We start from the raw sequence: 19,492 nt of genomic DNA on the forward strand, positions 1-19,492 counted from the left end.
AAAATAAATGCTGAAAGTATATGATTTTTTCATCTGTGGGGAAATGAATCGGAACTACTATATTTTTTTGAGAAATAATAAGTGAAATGTCATTCGTAAGAAATAAGACCTTTAGAAGAAGGCTTTAGAAAATGTATGGTTTGTAATATACAGATAAACTAAAGGTTGTTTGACCTCCCATTACAATGTTCTTATTCATGTCTTCATGCCTCAATATTAATATTTTTCGTTCTTTTAAATTGATCCGTAATTGTGTTTTAATAAAACATTGAAAATTTATTATTCTATCTTAACGTCATAATTCTGCCTTTGTTGGAAATCCTATTTTCTCAGCAATTTTATTTCATTTACCTAACAGCTGTATGGTAAATTATATAGATCACGTTTTTCTGAAAGCAAGTTGCATCCCATTTTATTCCACCTGTTTGAATTCTAGCCTTTTGTGATCTGTTATTTCACAGGTTTGTTATAGTAAAATAAAACATATGTTTTCGGGGTAAACGTGTTCCATTACACAGACCATGTGGATAATGTATACGTCTTTACAAACATAACAAGCATCCTCTTAATATACATTATCTCCAAATGATCAACATTAAAATGGGTATATCACTCACCATTCGCAGGAACTGCCTTATCAGGCGCAAACTACTAGTCCTATGCCACCTGGCAAATATCTTCAGAATTTCTTGCTAATGTGTTATTGATATATAAACAGAAATATAAAATATACACACATTAAGTTTAGCGAATATGGAGTTCAGTAGGTTCCACCTCACTGAAATGTTACAGTCTGAATAACATGCCTTGTAAAAGGAGATATTAATTTAAATACTTTACACATAATCTGATAATGTAAACAACTAGATAATGTACACATAATCTGATAATGTAAACAACTAGATACTTTACACATAATCTGATAAGGTAAACAACTGGATGCTGTGACACCTAATCTGATAAGGTAAACAACTGGATGCTGTGACACATAATCTGATTAGGTAAACAACTGGATGCTGTAACACATAATCTGATACGGTAAACAACTGGATGCTGTGACACATAATCTGATAAGGTAAACAACTGGATACTGTGACACATAATCTGATACGGTAAACAACTGGATGCTGTGACACATACTCTGATAAGGTATACAACTGGATACTGTAACACAAAATCTGATACGGTAAACAACTGGATACTGTAACACATAATCTGATAAGGTAAACAACTGGATGCTGTGACACGTAATCTGATACGGTAAACAACTGGATACTGTGACACATAATCTGATACGGTAAACAACTGGATGCTGTGAAAAGATCTGGTGATCGTAACGGCTTTAGTTTTACATCGGTTCAGAGATCGTAGTACTTAATGGTACACCAAGGAAAAACAAATGATTTTCCTTACAACAATCTACGATACATTTTTTTGTATATTGACGTACATTATTGTACAAACACCATGAAATGTAAAGGATGTGGTTAGCGCTTAATTTGATATCGCAGATGCATCAATGACAAAACTTGGATATGTTTTCATTTAGAAGCATTTACCTGTATCGGGAGCCCAGGAATTTTGACCGTCATCTGGTAGGTCGACTTTTTATCGTTCAGCTCCATAAGCCGCTGTTCCTATTGAGGGTCATGTTGAGGAAGTGACGTGTCAAGATGGCGGATCTTGTAATGGTAACTCTCTTTTATCCAGCGTAAGAAAGGGAACACGTAGGTTTTGTTTGAGAACTTGCAGTACACTTCCATCGACACGAGGAACCACTCATCTTTTAATCCAGCATCATCTCGCCATACTTCTATGAAATCAATCACGCTCATAAAAGACGCTACCGCTTTAAAGCAATCCTTTTTGCCCTTTTCGAAGTCATTTTTTAGGAATTTGTCCAGATGAAGTTGGCCTGTTGACTGTCCGTCATCGTTATGAAGAACAACTGTTACGTTGGCGTCCGTACCCGCCCCCTTGCGGTCCCCGGTTTTCACACCGATCTGGTACTCAAACTTCAATAGAATGAGTATGAATTAAACCAAGAAGCTGTTTAACAGTTACTGTTTTAAACCAAAGACAGATTTTACAACATGCTTGGTCAAGAGTGACTAGTATGTGACATTTCAACCAGGGAAACAGTTATCATAATCATTTTTTGAAAATGAAAAATTATATATATAGATAAACATATTGCCGTCTGAAATGTCTTGGTTCTGGTCTTTTTCAATCGACTTTGCGTTCCAGAGATGTGTTTAGTTCTTTGAGGTTTATCTTTATTAGTTGATAATGTCTTTAATAGTTTTCTATTACTATTCCTGATCTGAGTAAGTGATGCTGATATACTGATGGGCGTTAACATCCTCTTATCGGTTATAACGAAGGTAGGATACATATATCAGTATTAACAGTTAGTCTGATCAGTTTAACTCTTTGTATATCGAGGCAGGGACAGACATTCCAGTGTGAATTAAAACGAAAGAGTAATGGTGCGTAATGTCCTTATATAACAAACCTAGGAGAGTAACACCAGTGTCAAAAGTGGTATTCTAACCGACAGTCTCTGATTACGGTTATTTACCTACCTGAGAGCTTCCTGTCACCAGTTCGTTACTCTGGCAGGACTATAACACAGAAATACAAAATGTTATTAACAACACAATAATACATAAACAGTAACACCTGTTATTTCACACGTTTGTTATAGTAAAAGAAAACTTGTTTTCGGGGTAAACGTGTTCCATTACACAGACCATGTGGATAATGTATACGTCTTTACAAACATAGCAAGCATCCCCTTAATACACATTGTCTCCAAATGACCAACATTAAAATGGGAAACAATGGGTGGTGCAATCAAATATAAATAAAAGCACTTAAGTAAAATGACTTGCCCCCATGATGTTGAGCGTCTCTAAAGAGCGGATTTAACGTAGTACACGATATATACACAGCACATTCTAGTGCATCATCTTTGTTGGATGTTATTCTTATGTTTACTCGCATCCATTGGAAACGTTATCGACATCCTTTGCAGATGTTATAGTCTACTGCATATACAATCATCAACAGGTAAAAAAGCACTGTGTTTTCAGGTATTGATTGTATGATACATCACATGCAGCGCTCTGCAATCAGAATTCTAGTAACTGAATTATCTTACTGACCCATGTCTCCATGCCATGGTGGTAGCCTTGATAAGCGTGAAGACACACTGGTTTTTATTGTTTTTGATCGAAATGGCGTTATTGTACTTACCATTTTGTTCCCTTGGTTTCTTAACGTCAAACACATTATCAAGGCCATACAAAAGAGGTGCAATACCTCTACAACTTAATGCTTTATTTCTTTTTGAAATAAAGTCAAAGGTTTATCCTCATATTCTGAAGCAAGTTTGTTAATGACTAATAATCTACAATTAAAACTGATTTTCAACACAAGATACGGGTTATAGTTGCATTCTATTTTTATTTCAATATCTCATAAAGATAAATTGCCATGTTCAAGAAACCAATTCGTTGTGCTTCAACATGATATATCATATTATATTGTTGTGTGTACTTTCCTATTAACTGTACTTAGCAACATTTCTTTAATAGGAAAGTTTCTTAATAGTTTTCATCTTCTTTTTAAAAACAATCCTTGCCAAATTAAATGCTGAAAGTATATGATTATTTCATCTGTGGGTAAATGAATCGGAACTGCTATATTGTTTTGAGAAATAATAAGTGAAATGTCATTCGTAAGAAATAAGACCTTTAGAAGAAGGCTTTAGAAAATGTATGGTTTGTAATATACAGATAAACTAAAGGTTGTTTGACCTCCCATTACAATGTTCTTATTCATGTCTTCATGCCTCAATATTAATATTTTTCGTTCTTTTAAATTGATCAGTAATTGTGTTTTAATGGAAACATTGAACATTTATTATTCTACCTTATCGTCATAATTCTGCTTTTGTTGGAAATCCTGTTTTCTTAGCAATTTTCTTTCTTTTACCTAACAGCTGTTTTGTACATTATATAGATTACGTCTTTCTGAAAGCAAGGTGTATCCCATTTCATTCCACCTGTTTGAATTCTAGCCTTTTGATATGAAGAGAAGTAAAGGTGACAAGAAATAGATCAGGTGATCGTTACGGCTTTAGTTTTACATCGGTACAGAGATCGTAGTACTTAATGGTATACCAAGGAAAAACAATGTCACCTGGCAAATAACCCCCTATGTGTGTATGCCTGCGTGTGTGATGGAGATGTGTTGTGGTATGTTTGAAGTGGGACCGTGCTTCCAACGGTATCAGTAAAAGTGCCACCTCACTTGAATTTTACAGCACAGATACCGCAACATCCCCCCATGTGTCATCAGTTTGTTAGAAAAAAACTTCATAAAGTAGGCCCAATTGTTTGAAACCGACTAGTTTGACCGGCTCCAGCCATTTTCGATTGACCCTATTTCACACCTTATTATCGTCTTTTCATTTCTATGGATTTTCAAGGCCGTCTTGAAATACTGATACATACATGAGTTGTTGGTGTTTTTTATTTTTGTTTTTTGTCTTATTTCGACCATTCAGAAATTTAAGGCCAACACAATGGAAATAAACCTCTGAAACCTTTTAAAGTGTTACAAGTTGTCAACGTTTGGACAAAACAGAATATAGATTTTTTACATTTAAAACAACGTTTGAAATCTTGCTTATCTTGACTAAATTTGGAGTTACAAGTGTTATTAGAATGATTTGTTTATAGTCTTCTTAACCAATAGAACATTAATATATCGATAATGACTATGTTAGAATTTACATTTATTAAACATTGACTGTAATATAAAGCTACTGTAATAGACTATACGAATAAATATTATCTTAAGGAATTGACAACAGTGTTGAAAATATATGTGCCACACTAAGCTGGTTATATTCGATGCAATGACTTAGTCAATAGATAACATCAGGTGGTTAAAATTTCTAAAAACAAGAAGAAAGAAAGAAAGAAAAGAAATCGTGACAAACAAGAGTAAAACTGTCAGCGTTATTTCTACCTGGTAAATAGTCAGAGGTATCCTCAATGGAGTTAATGTTCTTGTGAGGCAAGCAATGTCATTCCAGCAGCAAGCACAATGAGTCCCACGGTAAATAAATCAAACTTTCTCTAACAAGCTTTCGTCGTTATAAGTTAAAACTAGCTCAACGATGTTTAGAGAGCAACTGTTCGCCATGTTCTGATACGGCTGAAGGCCAACGCTGGACTGTTTTTATTTTGTGTCATCAGTTTGTTAGAAAACACTTCATAAAGTAGGTCCAATTGTTTGAAACCGACTAGCTTGACCGGCTCCAGCCATTTTCGATTGCCCCTATTTTACTACCGGTCGTGACTGAACGTGTTTAAAGGTGGATGTATAGAATCAACGGTCACCAATGTTAAATGTTTGACAAGGTTTATCAGGATTTCACGACGCACTAGTGAACAGTATATAGATAGTGCCGTACTTATTATGATATATCCGTCACCAAATTTCACAACAATATTGTCAACCAAAACAGTTATTATGCTGAATCATTGTACACAGTGTCTCCATTGAACCCTTTACCTTTTTGCTTCAATTTTTACTATAGAGTTATGCAATTTCAAATATATTTTTTATAACATGTTTCTGCAAACAATTGTTTTGCCAGACATTTCCAATAAAAGCCATTACCGTGTAGATGGAAGATTATTTCAGACATGTAAACATATACAGATAATGTATAGAACGGAGGCATATAATGTTAATTGATATTTTAAAACTACGGTGCTAATGTTTGTTTAGAGGGATATCAAAGTTAGTATTACTACATGTAGTGTCCTGTTTAACATTAACACTCGAATTGTATGAAGTTACTGAGTATTTTCATTACAAAACCAGATAAAAATCTTCAGGATTGCCCAATATAATCCAGGACACGCTTTTTTAATGTATTTCAATAATCTCCCGGATGTAATGCTTCGTCACAACTAGTACCGTATATTCAGCCAGTTAAGATATGTTTGAGCATTCCAGCTATGGAGATCGGCATCATTTGTATTTTAAATTACATTTTTTTCATATAAATACAATGAAATGACAAAGACCCGCGACTGTATGAAAACAAGGATAGGTGATTATCATTCTTAATATTTATAATAATGCTATCATAAAAACATGAACAGCCCCAACATATTCAACTTACTCAGGGTGGTGAGACAGGTAAGAGGACTTTAAGGATATAGTTTATCTGTAGTAGTGACATGGGTGAAATGTTCTGTAAAGTCCACAGGTTATTACTAAAGCTCATCCTTTATAACTAGAATAGCATGAGTGTGGAATTTATTGCGCTTGCTTTCCTTATAAGGACATTAACTTTATATCGCATTTCATTATTCTGGCTATTTGTACTTGAATGGGCGGCATGTTCGTATGCTGCAATAATTATTTTATTTTTACTGTGTTCTACTTTCTTGTTAATTTTGTTAGATTTTATGGATATTTAAGTAATATCTCTTATTCAATTTAATCAGCCATTTTGATGTTTTTGGTTTTTTTTTCTATGAACAAGAGCACATCTACCACAGAAGTAGAATCGTAACGGGTTTATGTGAAGCAAGCTCATCCTCAAAGCTATCAATCTTATTTCTGAGTTGGGACTGCAAGACAGCACGAACGCATCTTAGAAAAATCGTATTGATAATCCGCCAAAGCATATGTTTATTTCTATAATAAACATTGTCTTTACAAACTTTGAACTTTGCCTAATCGAACGATGCATGTATAAAGGCATCTGAGAATCAGTTTTTTTATCAAATGTAACAATCAAATATCTTCAAACATTTATCACGGTTATTACGGTATGACTCTGATAAAATGTACATTGCCATGCACGTATGATCATCGATATCTTTTATATTGGAACATATAACATATACAATATTATATTAGTTTTCTAAGAATTAAGTCAAATTCAGCTTACCCCCATGTTGTTGTCGCAAATGATTATTACTTCTAATTTGTGCTTCTTTATAGGGTTTTTGTCTTCCTGTTTACATTTGTATTCGTATCTATTGGTAACAATAGGTTAAACGTAAGGTGTTTAAGCTTTTATATATGAGTTTTTTACTCAATACATACTATGCACTGCGCAGTACTTTAACAATTGTTAATAAGGTGCTGATTTAATCTGAGCTGACATGAACGACAAAACAGATCCTGGTTCCTCTACATTCCTGATTTCCAGCTAGGACATGTCTTTTGTTCATTTTTAATATCAGCGTTTGACGTCCTTAAAACAGCCAGAGTAATATGAACACGGGCGCCGAGGGAGTAGACATAGACAAAAACCCAATCCGTCAGGGGCCCCAATATTAGTCACCTGTTACCATACTCATGCAGTGGGATACAGCAGGTATTATCTCTGGATATTCGATGTTCCCTTATCAAAAGGACCATCGATTATGTATGTTGGTCCCACATCAGTCGCCTCGTATTACAGATAATGGGATCCTTAGGGGAATTTGTTACTGTATGTGATCATAAGTTAATGGTTTATGCCTTATGAGTATTGATGACGGAGAGCCTGATAAATCTTAACATTTTTGTTTGATATTGATATTTTTATTGAAAACTAAAACATATATAACATTTCCTCCGACAATTCGTATACTGCAGTCTGTGTGAAATCAACATTTTTTCAAGTCACAATGTGTCTCGTGATATCATATGAATGTAAATTTGCACTCTTTTTATTTTCAACTTTACAATTGGAGCTGTGGTGATCACTGACGCACATCTAGAGTAAACAAGTATGATGATTGGTGCCACATGTGGCTCAGGAAATGATTATCTTTCAAGAGCACACCATGTCGTATTTAGCGGGTTTTTTCTTACTACATTCTCTTTGGTGCGGTGTCTCCCCAAGCAGCCTTCTTTATATGACACGGGCTGTTGTGAAGACGCTAAACCCAAAACGAACGAATCTCATGATGTCCGTGTGTGTTGACGCCCTTGAATTAATATTTAATTCTACTTAACAATAGTAATCGTTCAGGTTTAAATTACCGTGGACTGCACACCCACTGCTTTCCAGTTCTCAATCAAACTTATCAATAACCAAGTAAATACTGAAGTACAGAGTGCTTCCTGGTTTGTTGACGTCGTTAATTATATATTTTATTCTTCATAACAATAGAATACGCTTGGGTTGAAATTATCAAATACTGTACAAAAACAACATCACGGATGTCCCTGAACAAAACAGTAATTGTGAGTGTTTAAACAAGCATAGACTGCGCATCAATTGCAACCCGGATGTCCTTTGACAAATGTTTTTTGGCAATGCCCACCTCAATGATTATGTAAATTAAGTAAATCAATAGACATAAGGCTTCATGGGTAGTTTTATTTAACATTTCAAATAAAGTTTCTCAATACGTTTAATTTAATCGACCAAATCATTGTTTAAACATTAAATGCAGAAATGTCCACCCTCTTGCTCAGGTCTTCTATCTCCATCCGGAACCTTTATAAATAAATATAACGTAGCATCAGGAACACTTAAACAAAATATATACACCTAAGTGTCAACACAAAAATACAACATATCTTACTATCTTAACACTGGTACTTAAGATTGTACACTTCAAACATTTCCTTTAGTTCCGTATCTTCTTTCCCAAAGTTATTATCTTGCTTTGAAAAATATACAATATTATAATATATAGTAACGTTAATTTGCAATTTATTTTTAAAAAAAACCCAGAGAAATTCAATACTTTTATTATCATAAATTGCGATATTGCTAATACCATTTAATGATTTACCAAGTAATAATCAATAAAATATTGAACGCTGTACTTACTAGTCCACAAGCTTCTCCGCCTTTGGATCGTACACGTACTTGACCTCGTAGTCCCCGAGCTTGTTTGTCCCCATGCCACTGAGAACCTTGGCTAAGACCATCACATCGAAGGTAGCACTCTTGTCAGGGAAGGCGTGTAGGATGGAGGCTTCCGTTAGAGCAGTCTATGTAAGAAAATATGTATCTTCAATCAATATTATTAATCATATTTTATATATCTTGTACTTAAATAAGTAAACGCAGCAAAGCTGCTGGACACCAGATCTCGAGATGAAAATCACTTACTTACAGTCTAACAACCACGACGAAAAGGTCCATCACACTTGAACTTGTTCTTCGAATACTAATGGCATTAACTTTAACGTTCAGAATATTCTGTTCTTGCTCAATAATTTTGCCAACGCACGAAAATGTACATTTTTAACTGCATGTTTAAATGTCACAATTTGGTAATAACGTCATACAGTACATGATGTACGAAAAATATCATTTAAACAAATATTTCATTTGCTACAACAGAAAAATGTTGGGATTTGCAGCGTACCTTCGGACGCTTCATAAGGTTGTAATGACGTTACGCTTGACAACAATGCAGATCGCCATTTTGAATGGGGTTCTTAATGAATTTTTTTGCCGTTGCTTCATTTATCTGGTAAGATTTCCAAACAATAATTATATCAATGGTGCAGTTATGTAAATACCATTACGTATGTTGGAAAAGTGGAACAAAACTTCGAAGAGAAAGTACCGTTCTGATCAGACAATACTAATGTATATATGCCGATGATATAATGATTGTCAAAAACCTGTAATAGACCCGAATTTGTACTCCTTCAAGCATCAAATGAGGAAATGATCATTTATTTTAACAAAACTGATTGCTCCTCTCGCCAACATGCTTCTAGCCATATATAATTACACCGTTTATCGTGGGTATTGAGATCATGTTCATTGATGTTGTTTTGTTTCGATTTTGTTTTAGGATAAATATGTATCGTTTGAAAATTAATGATGGTATGCAACAACGTTCCATGCAATTATGTCTCTAGAGGGACGAAGCAGCTGTAAGATTCTATGAAATCCGTGTGTTGACTTACTGTATCTATTACCAAATTCCTAAAGGTGCATCACGTGTGTTTGTATTACATTCGTATTCCATGATGCGCGAAAGCTCATAGCACATCTTAAAAAAATGTGTTGCATACGATCATAAATGTCAACACCCATATACATTATAAGTACATTGATAGCGTGCATACGATTACCCTACCTTGTCAGCAGGGGGAACACCCTCTAGGACCATTGGATAATCCGTACTCGTCGTATTGGGAGAAGTTGGCAGCGGCATGGCTCACACTGACCGTGAATATGATGTTGGTCAGTGGGCAAACGAGGTCAGATTCATTGGTAATGACACCATCACTAGGTAACCCCTGTAGCACAATGTAATAAAATCCCTTTCTTATTGTTATAGTTAACCGTTTTCGGTGGTACTTAATGTTGGGTATTTTAGAACTAAGCTTATAGGAGGAACAGGTTCAGTTTCTTTGTTTCGAGCTGTAGTCCATGCTCAACACTTTGTATATCTTTATCATCAAATGTACGTAAAGTTTACAAGTAAAGTATATCGTGTGAATATTTGAGGATAAATGATATTCTACAACCGAGTGTAGAAATCCATGTCCCACATTCCTACATTATAATTTTCTCGTTTTCTCTCATAATTCTTACTAAATAATTTAGTAAAACACGACATCGGCAATGCAAATACAATACTCTTAATATAGCAGAATGTCTAGATAATGTTCACATGAACTTAAGGGTCAGGTTGAATAGAGCAGTAAAAGACATGAAAGACCTCAAGGACAAGCTTAGGACAAGAGGTAGTATAACTGCGAGTTGTCCATGGCCAGTCATAATAGTACCGATTACGAAATGCACTATGTGGAATACATGTGACCCTGATAAGTGATGCATATGGGACTAAATCCAGTGTTCGTGATACTAATTACCGTAGGTAACGCGAAATTGATGACGTCACACACAATACACAAAAAATGATGTTTGGAGGGGGGCTATAGTTTGTGTATTGTGTGTGACGTCATCAATTTCGCGTTACCTACGGAATTATCTCCCCTGTTTCAGCCTTTTGCTTCTGATTTCAGGTATTCTCTCCAGGGATTTCTCACCAATGCTTTGTCGACCTTCGAACCCTTGCAAGACAGATAAAAAGGAAACAAAATCACCACAGAAAAGAAAATGGCATTTCAATGTTCATTTCCTCAATAGAAAAACTAAAAAAGACCAAGGTCTTATAGTCCCGATTTCTCGTCTTCCTTATCTTCTTTCTTCTCTCTTCTTTCATCTTCTAGACAATTGAGAGCAAACATGCTGGTATGAATATGAGGGCACATAACCAGTAACGAAAGGAGTTTGGTATTTTCAAAACTAAACTTTTTATTTAAATCAACATAAACAATCAGATACGTCAAACTGAGGGAAAATGGAATGAAATTTGTTTATGTACACAGGATCGTTTAGTCTGTAGCTCAAGTCTTTACTAAATATTAACAGTACTTTTACTCGATAATAAGATACTCTTCCGTCACGAAACTTGTGAAATACGATGTTTAAGTAGTCAAATACGTTGGTTACAGTTAGTAACAAGTCGTGGATTTGCACGCACTGTCTTACGAAAACGCCGATTTCGGTAACATCTTAGCGACTCGTTTGACTGCTGAGTAACAGGCGCTGCCGTCGACAGGACGGACATCGTAGGTGAACCGTAGTAAAAGTACTGCTGCTGAATAACTGGTGCTTCCGACGACAGGATGGGTATCTTAGGTGTTCTTCCCTCTTTCATAGATCCGTCGGACAAATGAGGATATTGTGTTTCCAACGGTACTGAGTTCGTCGTCAACGTCGTAACCGGAAATGGCACTGTAAAGGTATAAATAAATAAAAAGCGATGCTTGTTATTGCTATACTTAAATTATAAGAAAGAGAAAAAACACAATTGACGCACGCCTTACAAAAATCCTTTAATAGTAACATGGAAGCCGAATTAGAAAGGCTGTGGAAAGACCAATCAGAGTTTGACCAATCATATTTGAGCAACGAAATGCATCGACCAATCAGAGTTTGACCAATCAGATTTGAGCAACGAAATACATTTACCAATCAGGTTTCGTCCAATCAGATTTGAGCAACGATATACAACACCCAATCACATTTAAGCTACCAAAACCATAGGCTATAAAAGTATAGACTGTAAGCTAACAACCGTCATTTTATACAGCTACTGCTTTTCTTGGAGGGTGCATTTCACCATTGATAATTGTAATGACTGCACTAAAACATATACCAGTATAAAATCGTTGAGACGACACGTCAACTTGAAACACAAGGGGTAAGTACAGATATTTCTTTTCTTTTTTGTAAAAAAAAAACCTTATTGTTTTAATGCATCGTAACATCTGTTATCTTGGTTTTTTAATACATTGTCAGGAATACAGTGGCATTTTTGGCCACAACACCGACTGCGAATACCCCTTTACAGTTCAAGTCTCCGATAGAAGAATTTACTCAGTTAATATAAACCGTTCCGCCAACTGAAATAGAAGCATCGGCGTTGGATTTGTTCCCCGACGAACAAATCGAACCACAACAATTTGCCAACGCCGAAAGTGAAGCACGACAAACATAACAACTGTTTCCTGACGATCACATTGCAACTGAGGGTGAACAAACGGATATACCTGTCAACAACGTCAACGCTCAGGAGGAGGACAATTTACAGGAACCAAGCGAAAAAGAAAAGATCGACGTAACTACATCAAAACCAAGGTTACCTACAACTTAACGACGAGGCCTACCCACACTGTGTGAATCCGTACAAGTCCACAGGTTGGGGAAGGACTGTTTTGTAAAACTGTTCCTTATACCTCACATCCTTACTCTGATAAAGGAATTGACTTCCCTCAATCTTTCCTTATGATACTGGTTATTTATAAACGCGTTACAATCACTGCACTGAGGAACGACACATCCCGTATATGTAGACAATGTACAATGTTACGTGAAATCTGCGAAAGTATGCAATAAATGAAATCGGTTTCCAATTTTGACAAAAGAATAAGAAAAACAAACATTCGGTTGATATTATCTTTTTTATATTTCTTGCTATTAACATTCAAATCGGTTTTTTCATTTCATACTTACCGTTTTTAATTCTATGGCGCCATACGTGGACAAATGTGGACAAAACGTGGACAAATGTGAATAAAACGTGGACAAATGTGGACAAAACGTGGACAAAACGTGGACAAATGTGGACAAATGTGGACACATGTGGACGAAACGTGGATAAATGTGGACAAATGTGTTCAAAACATGGACAAATTAGGACAACACGTGGACAAATGTGGACAAAACGTGGATAAATGAAGTCAAATCATGACAAAATACAATACAGAAACAGCAACATCTGCATATTATTACATCAAAAAAGATTATTTTGTATTTGTTTTTATATTTTGAATGAGTTTAGTCTCAAAATACAACCTTTCATATTGATTCATTTATCTATCTATCTTTTAATAAAATCTTAGTTTCAAACTTCTTAAAAAAAATAGTTTATAATACAACCCTTAAAAATTTAAAACAAAAACTGTATAGAAAACATTCCGATGATAGGATGAAGGATTCTATACATGAAAACAAAATGACATTGACGCGCATCGACGCGTATGGAACCCGCATCAAAACCCCCCGTACACTAACGTTCTACCACTACGCCATGCGGACCTGAGTTAAGAGCGGATACAAAAAATCTGGACAACACGTGGACAAATGTGGACAAAACGTGGCTAAATGAAGTCAAATCATGACAAAATACAATACAGAAACAGCAACATCTGCATATTATTACATCAAAAAAGATTATTTTGTATTTGTTTTCATATTTTGAATGAGTTTAGTCTCAAAATACAACCTTTCATATTGATTCATTTATCTATCTATCTTTTAATAAAATCTTAGTTTCAAACTTCTTAAAAAAAATAGTTTATAATACAACCCTTAAAAATTTAAAACAAAAACTGTATAGAAAACATTCCGATGATAGGATGAAGGATTCTATACATGAAAACAAAATGACATTGACGCGCATCGACGCGTATGGAACCCGCATCAAAACCCCCCGTACACTAACGTTCTACCACTACGCCATGCGGACCTGAGTTAAGAGCGGATACAAAAAATTTTGGTTGCTCCGATATCGATCGATGATAGTGTCGAACATGACGTCATCTATTCATTATTTGTAAATATGTTTTATGCATAAGATTATAAATGAAAATGAAAATGTATGATTAAAAAGAGCAGAAAAAGAGGAGAAAGGAAAAGAAGAAAAAAAAACGAAGCAGCGGCGAGAAAGTCATGGAGAGAATACCTGAAATCAGAAGCAAAAAGCTGAAACAGGTGAGATAATTCCGTAGGTAACGCGAAATTGATGACGTCACACGCAGATTACATCAGTAACACGAAATTGATGACGTCACACGCAATACACACACCATGATGATGTGATGAGGAAGGGGGGCCGTAGGTGTAGGGTTACTAAGGCCGCCATCTTGGATTCCGCTGCATAGCAACGGAAACCAAGATGGCGGATTTCCTTAGAAACCTTATGCCTTGGAGAGGGTGCAGTTAGAAGCAGCCAGAGTTGTATCTGGTTTATCCTCTGTCGCCTCTTGTGAGACAGTTAACTAAGAAACCGGATGGGTACCTTTGAAATCTGGGAGAGAAAAACCAAACTTTCTACTTTTTTATAAGATTCATTATGTACCAGATAATCTTCATAATTTGCTTCCTTTCAGAAGAAATGATTTTCATCGTGATTTTAGTAATCCCGATAACCATCAATTGCCACGCTGTAGATTAGATATTCCTATAGAATTATTTATCCCTTCTACAATAAATTTATGGAATAGACTTGATAATTCTGTTAAAAATATCTCGTCATCTTCTACATTCAATATGAAAATATCGCCTGTACCACGCGTTTTACCGAACTACTTAAATGTCGGTAACCGATACCTCTCGGTTCTTTTAGCACGAATTAGACATAAATGTAGTGGTCTAAAAAGTGATTTATTCCGTGTAGGTATTTGTGGCTCACCTACCTGTCATTGCGATGATGATCATGAAGATACATATCATCATTTGTGTTGTCTGTGCACAATTTGCAAATCCTCGAATAAGATTATTAGATGTTCTTTTAAACATCGGTATTTAACCAGTGCCCCAACTGGATATTCTTCTGGTAGGCGGGCTTCGATTTGATCAGTATCCAGGATGGTTATCTAGATTTCCAGATATTTCAAAAGGTCTGATGGTGTTTTGGCGAGATACCAACAAAAAACATCCAGTGTCTGTTCAACTTCCTTTGTGGCGCTCCAGTCGTGATGAAGTCATCGAAATTAGTTGTATAACTATTCAGTTTGTTGATAGATTCCAGCTACGTACAGTTAATAGTAGATCAAAGAGCTACGGACTTGAACGACATCCGAAAGTGAGTTAAGTATATCAGTACAATGTACATGTAGTATTGATGGTTCCATAGAAAAGACACAATTAGGATACAGGTAAAAAGTTTAAATTGTTTAATGACGTCATCAACACCTTCATAAGATATAGAGTACTGTTCTATTTTTTTCAATCAGTTGGGCCTTACTGATGTGGATGCTTTAATCCTCACAATCATTTGACGCTGAAATATCCTCAGTTGCTATACATTGATTGTTAATACGGTAAGTATTCAGGAGGTGTTTCTCTGTAGACGCCGTTTTGTGGATTCTCTGTTTTTCATAGTCTTAGCCAATTTGTTTTTTGAAGTCTTATCCAATTTTACTGATTTCTTTAGAACACCAAAATATGGACTATTATTTTATCCCGAGTACAATCTTTTGTGTCATTTAAGTTAATTCATACCTTTTTACCTTACCTCATAACCCGGGGCCATCATTTATTATCAGTATTACACATAACTCTCTAATTCTTTAATTTGTTATTCGGCAGATTGTGTGCTTTATGATTCATTGTCGACTCAAAAAATATGCTTAGTTTAAAGGAGAAAATCCCTGTCCTTTAGGTGCGCGAGAGCTCATATTGAGGTTATGACACTACCAGCCTTGGTTAAAGTACAAAAAGAATACCGGATAAAATGGCAGCCATGTTTTACCGTTTCTGTAATATTAATTATTCACAATCTTGCACACAGGGAAGGCCATCCTTTAATGATAATAGCTGTTGTTAGGACGTTAAACAATACCAAACCAAACCAAACCTCACATTTTCAGATATTTCAGTAAATTGAAGAAAAAACTTTGACCAGGACAACTGTACGTTGGTTAAATTGTTATATTAGCAGAAAAAATAATCATTTGATGAGTATGTATCTTATATTGAATTACATCTTTAAAATATAAATAATATTCATTAAGCCATTTTTTAATCAAAAACGTGGTCGCAGTTTCTTTAAGACCTGGACAATCTTTAGATACATTTTTATATTTTACCAATCAAGAACATAACTTTATCGTGATTTGCTATTTACATTATTTACAAAAATATTGAATATATGCCTTTTTAGTAAAACTTATAAACAAAGTCGAAATAACTTTATACAAAAGGACATTTCCCACAACTTATTGAAAGGATTTGCACATTTGAAGGCGATACATAATTTATCCTGATCATTGTATATTTATTGGTATATCTGAATTTATGACATACGTTAATTTTGTAGATTTAAACCTTACACTTCTATTGTTTAAATTTCTGCCATCAATTTGTCATTTTATGACTTAATAATGTATTGGTTAGGTCGACAGCATGAAGTTATATGACCTAACAGCCCTGTGATTGGTTGAAAGTTTCAATTGTTTCAACTGTGACGTCACGCCTAGGACAACTACATGACGTCATAGACTTCCGCACTGGAGTCAAAATGGCGGCTTTTTGCATTTCAAGATTGCATAAAGGTTGTCGTGTTACACGAATAAATGCCACAAATCTTGATTATGTGATAAAAATGATCTTACACTCGTTTTCATTTCATATAAAATTCATGAAACTCGTCACGAATTTTTCATTTTCGCTCAACAGAGGCTCGCTAAATTGAAAAATTCTTAGACTCGTTTCATAAATCTTATATGAAATGGAATCTCTTGAAAGATCCTAAATGTATGTCGTCGTATACGTCTCTTTACATATGCCAAATAATTATCCACCAATCGAATGTAATAATAATAATTCTATACTAAGCATATGTTGTAACCTCTGAAACAATATTTGATCACAGATATTTAATACTAAATAAGTTGTATAAGATTACATTTGGTTAAGGTACCTAGATAGCCTGCTGTTGTCTGTCTGTATCGACAGGGAGTTCCAAATTCGTCTGAGTGTGTTGGCGTTGTTGTGAACAGATGAAGTTCTATTTCAGGAGCCATCGAACATAAATTCTTCTGTGTCTCTTTGAAACTCATCGTCGACAGGAAAGGACATCGTGAGATAACTTGCAGATGCACAACAAGTAACCAGTGGCTAAAAGTAATTGGTGTAGACACAACGTCAAACAGATGGGACACAAAAGGTGTAGTAGGAAGAGGAAAAGTGATAAAGATAGTGCTGCCATGGGGCTCGAACCCGTGACTTTTGATCTCCAGCCCGATGCTCTTCCGCTGAGCTAAGGGGAAATTATCTACAGCTGACGCTTATAAGGCAACCTAGTCAATGCACAGCTTTTACACTATTTTCCACCCTCCCGTTTCAAACACAACCGGCCCATGTTCTTTGACTCCCCGCCAAGGGTTCTACCACCTTGAACGGGGAGGGTCAGCGGAACCAGTTTGTGGAAGGATGCGGAATAGTTATTAAGATAGTGTTGACGCTGGGGCTCGAACCTGCGATCATTGGTTCTCCAGCCCGATGCTCTAACGTTGAGCTAAACGGAAATTCCCTACAGCTGACGCTTGTAAGGCACCCTAATCAATGCACATCTTTTACAAAAGCAATGAACAAGACAAAGAAAACGAAAACTAATGCAAAAATCAAACGAATTTCATTTTCACCTCCAGTGCGTATTGGAAGTACCTGTGTACACAAGAATATTTAGAATAATGGGTTCTATCGATGCGTATATACGTGACGGGCTCAAAATCAATTATAGCAATGTTTTCTCATGCATATTTCTGTTTGGGAAATGACTCGAAGAAAGCGGCGATGTCAATATCTAATTCAAAACAAAACTTCACCCCATTTCTTTATGACCCGTTGTACGATAAGGCAACACTGATGTCAGGTGTGGTTGAGAGATGACGTAACTTACAATATAAAATATATACTTTATTATATAACCGACAAAACAACCAACTCTCTGTTATAATGGCCCAAACTGTTGCTCGTTTTAACATTTTGTCACTTATTGACATACTATCAACATCGATATACATGGTTTTTATGTACAAAAAGGATTACCAAAAACATCCCACAATATTGAATGCATATATAGTAATATTTTTAACATATATGTTGTACTCATGTAATATAAAATATGCATAAAGACACATCTGACTTTCGAAACTAACGAAATCATGACAAATTATAGTTGATTAATAATTTAATACTTCTGATAGATCACAGGATAGCGCTCTACAAAACTATGAAAAATTTACAAAGAAATGCCATGTTATGATGAGTATGATAATAATTATAACAACTTATATAATTGTAATAGAAATATTTTTGTTGATAAAATAGCTGACATGTAATTAAAGGTCTGTAACATATGTCTTATATATACATTGCATGTATTAGCTCATGATTAGGACAATCTTATTTCAGTTGATCGTCTATGTAAAATATAGGTTTATGTTAATTAAGGATGGAATTCAGTTTCACAATAAAGTTTGCTAATTTGAGTTGAATTGATTTATAATTTATAAAATTATTATTATTATTTTTCTTGTAATGTTCTAAAGGGAACTAACAATTGGATTCCTGATATCCATGTATCTATTGTGCTCATTTTCATTTATTTTATACTTTTTATCTCATATGTATTTGTTATGTTTACTTCTGAAATTTGTATGTTTTGCAGGTCGCCGAATAAACAACCATATACTGGAACAATCATACATGATAAACATAATGTATATAGGCACCTGATACAAACACAAATGTCAATCAAATTTGCCATTTTTCAAACGGGTTGTAGCATTGAATATCAAGCCTTCTTAGCAAATTTTATCTTTCAACGTGTTTGATCAGTTTAAATTCGGTGTGATCTTGATGTACTGTTTTCCTCGTGCCATTTATAAATTACGAGAGAAAAGAAGCTTCTTTCACAAAAACTATATCATTTGTTAACATCGAAACCAATGCCCCTCCGGACAATATTGACAATGCGCACATCATGGTATATTCAGATAACGTTGACGCTATTTAGAGTTATATGCTGATAGCGTTTGGAACGATGTGTGGATCTAGCCATTTGAAGGAGTATTCACGTTTTTTCTCCAGTGCTTGAACCCGCTTGCTCTGTTCGGCGAGCTCTTT

The 19,492-nt window shown here is 35.1% G+C and overlaps 1 protein-coding gene across 1 annotated transcript in view; it reads right to left on the reverse strand.

Annotated features, from left to right (window-relative positions):
• The window catches only part of LOC110458669 (allene oxide synthase-lipoxygenase protein-like), a 44,303-nt gene that overhangs the window by 11,932 nt on the left and 12,879 nt on the right, over positions 1 to 19,492 (reverse strand). The window lies entirely within an intron of this gene.

This window comes from Mizuhopecten yessoensis, unplaced genomic scaffold (genome assembly GCF_002113885.1).
Source record: "Mizuhopecten yessoensis strain PY_sf001 unplaced genomic scaffold, ASM211388v2 scaffold9685, whole genome shotgun sequence".
Taxonomy (NCBI): domain Eukaryota; kingdom Metazoa; phylum Mollusca; class Bivalvia; order Pectinida; family Pectinidae; genus Mizuhopecten; species Mizuhopecten yessoensis.